Consider the following 3,275-nt stretch of genomic DNA (forward strand, 5'->3'; position numbering starts at 1 on the left):
TCAGCTCCTGGTCTTGTTTTTGCTGTCTGTATAGAGCTTCTCCATCTTTGGCTGCAAAGAATATAATCAATCTGATTTCCGTGTTGACCATCTGGTGATGTCCATGTGTAGAGTCTTCTCTTGTGTTGTTGGAAGAGGGTGTTTGTTATGACCAGTGCATTTTCTCGGCAAAACTCTATTAGCCTTTGCCCTGCTTCATTCCGTATTCCAAGGCCAAATTTGCCTGTTACTCCAGGTGTTTCTTGACTTCCTACTTTTGCATTCCAGTCCTCTATAATGAAAAGGACATTTTTGGGGGGTTCTCACTCTATGAGAGTGTAGAAGAGAGAAAAAAAGCAGACCTTGACATCAAGGAGGCTGGGAGCTAGAACAACGGGGAGGTTTTATATGATCCATCCTGGCCACCTAAAGAAACCAAGCTGAGTGCAGAGAGGAGTGGCGTGGGTGTGAAGCCTCACAAGTTCCTGCATCTTTCCATTGTGTGTGTATTCATGGGCACAGCTGCTACTGACTTAACAAGAAAAGTTCTGGAAGGGAAAGACTTGATATACAATTAATTTTCAAAACCTGAGGGATGGCTGCTGTTAAAAAAAAAAAAAAACCCTCCAAACCTTGAAAGCAAGTGGGGCCGGCATGTGGACAGATTGGAACCCTCTTGCCCTGGTGGTGGGAGTGTAAAATGATTCAGCCCCTGTGGAAAATACTTTGGCAGTTCCTCAAAAAATTAAGCACAGATTTACCATATGACCCAGCAATTCCGGTGCTGGATATATACTCCAAAAGAAAGCAGGATCTTAAAGAGATGTTTGTACACCCATGATCATAGCAGCATTATTCACAGTAGCCAAAAAGTAGATGTATCCCATGTATTAATAGGTGAATGGATAAACCACATGTAGTCTGTACATACAGTGGAATATTTCATGTGTACTCAGTCGCTCAGTTGTGTCCAACTTTTTGAGACCCCTGTGGATTGTAGCCTGCCAGGCTCCTCTGTCCGTGGAATTTCCCAGGCAAGAATCCTGGAGTGGTTGCCATTTACTTGTCCAGGGATCTTCCCGACCCAGGGATCAAATCCATGTCTCCTGCACTGGCAGGCAGATTCTTTACTGCTTAGCCGCCTGGGAAGGCACCATGGAATATTATTTGCCTTAAAAAGGGAGAATATTCTGACATATGCCACCACATAGGTGGGCCTTGAAGACATTCTTCCAAGTGAAATAAGCCAGTCACAAAAAGATAAATGATTCCATAAAAGATAAATGATTCCATTTGTATGAAGTACTCAGGGTAGTCAAATTCATAGAGACAGAAAGTAAAAGGGCTGGGGGAGGGGCAGTAGGGACTCAGTGTTTGGTGGGGACAGAGTTTCAGTTTGGGAAGATGAAAAATTCTGGAGATGATTTTGACGATGGCTGCATAACAACGTGAATGTGCTTAATGCCACTGAGCTGTACGCCTAATGGGTACAGTGGGCAATTTTATGACGTGTGTATTTTACCATAACTAATCTACACACACACGCCTTGGGGACAAACCTTCAGGGTTTGAATCCCTGTTTCATGGTTTGCCAGAAATATGAGCTTGGTCAGATTACTCAAGGAGCGTGAGGTTTTTGCCATCTGTGAAATGGGCTGTTTCAAGGTCTGAGTGAGACACTCAGGCAGGGCACTTGGCACAGAGCTTGGCAGACGCTAGAGGCTCAGGAGCAGTGGCTATTGTATTGTTGAGGCTTCGGGCGTTGTGGCTGAAGGTCAGCGAGAAGCTGGCCATGGGCAGTCTTGTTTAACGTGTCCTTTTGAACTTGGTCCCCCAAATAAAACAATAAATTCCCATCACATCTATGTACACCTGTGAATACATGCCCACTAAGACCCACGTGGAGAACAGATGAGCCAATATCTCTAGTCAGCACATTTGTGGCATGTGTTCTAAGTCTGTCTTCTCTGCTGATGTACCAGAGTCTTGCTTTACCCTTAGGTACACGTGTGTAAGACAGAGATGTCTTGCGATCATGGACACCACTGGACATTTGTTTTCTAGGAGGAACAGCTGGAGTCGTGTCGCACGTGTTAAGGTGCTGTCTGCATAGGTCTCAGAGCGAGGCCTGCACGAATGAGCCAGGTGTGCAGTTAGGGTGGCCACAAGGGCAGAACCCCACCCAGGCCCAGCCCCAGAATCTCACTCCTGGACCCCCTGAGGCCTTGGTGTGTTCCCTGGTGCCGGAGGAGTGTCTGGGAAGTGCATCTGCTGGAGGCCCAAGAAAGTCAAGGCAAGGAGAAGAGCAGGAAAGATGCTGAGGAGATGCGCCCTGTGGGCCTGAGGTCTTTGAGACACTATTCTGGGTGAAATATGAAAACGTGCATGTATGATTTTGCAATTCCAGTGACTATTTACGGAACAGTGGTTCTTACCTGAGCTCGGGGGTCGTGTTATGTGGGGACTCTCTCCTTCTGCTCTGCACCGCCAGGGGACATGCAGCCAAGTCTGAAGGCATTTCCGTTTATCACAATGGGTGTCAGCGATGAGGGTGACAGGGTGTTGGGGGTATAGGGCAGGGTGGGGGTGCCACTGGCATCTAGTGGGTAGACCAGCTTGTTGTTGTTCAGTCACTAAGTCGGGTCTGACTCTTTGCAACCCCATGGGCTGCAGCACGCCAGGCTCCCCTGTCTTTCACTATCTCCCAGAGTTTGCTAAAACTCATGTCCATTGATGAGAAGATGAGAAGTGAAGTCGCTTAGTCATGTCTGACTCTTTGCAACCTCATGGACTGTAGCCTACCAGGCTCCTCCATTCATGGAATTTTCCAGGCAAGAGTACTGGAGTAGGGTGCCATTTCCTTCTCCAGGGGATCTTCCCGACCCAGGGATTGAACCCAGGGCTCCTGCATTGCGGGCAGATGCTTTACCTTCTGAGCCACCAGGGAAGCCCAAGAGAAAGGCCTTGCTGGGATTCAAACCCAGGATCTCCTGTTTCCTAGACAGGCGCTTTAACCGACGAAGCCATGAAGCCTCCATTGAGTTGGAGATTCTATCCAACCACTTCATGTTCTGTCGTCCCCTTCTCCTGCCCTCAGTCTTTCCCAGCATTAGGGTCTTTTCCAGTGGGTCGGCTCTTCGCATCAGGTGACCAAAGGACTGGGGCTTCAGCATCAATCCTTCCTGTGAGTGTTCCTGGTTGACTAGACGTGCTGCTGAAAACCATCCGGTGCTGAGGATTCTCCACGCTGCGTTGTCAACAGGGCCCAGGTTGAGAAATCCTGCTCTACAACAGCC

The 3,275-nt window shown here is 48.2% G+C and overlaps 1 non-coding gene across 1 annotated transcript; it reads right to left on the reverse strand.

The window, feature by feature from the left end:
• Positions 1 to 2,938: 2,938 nt before the first annotated feature.
• On the reverse strand, positions 2,939 to 3,012 carry TRNAP-AGG. Its single transcript has one exon. It is a non-coding gene; the product is annotated as a tRNA-Pro (tRNA).
• Positions 3,013 to 3,275: the final 263 nt, after the last annotated feature.

This window comes from Bison bison, unplaced genomic scaffold, assembly GCF_000754665.1.
Source record: "Bison bison bison isolate TAMUID 2011002044 unplaced genomic scaffold, Bison_UMD1.0 scf7180017864053, whole genome shotgun sequence".
NCBI classification, from domain to species: Eukaryota; Metazoa; Chordata; class Mammalia; order Artiodactyla; family Bovidae; genus Bison; species Bison bison.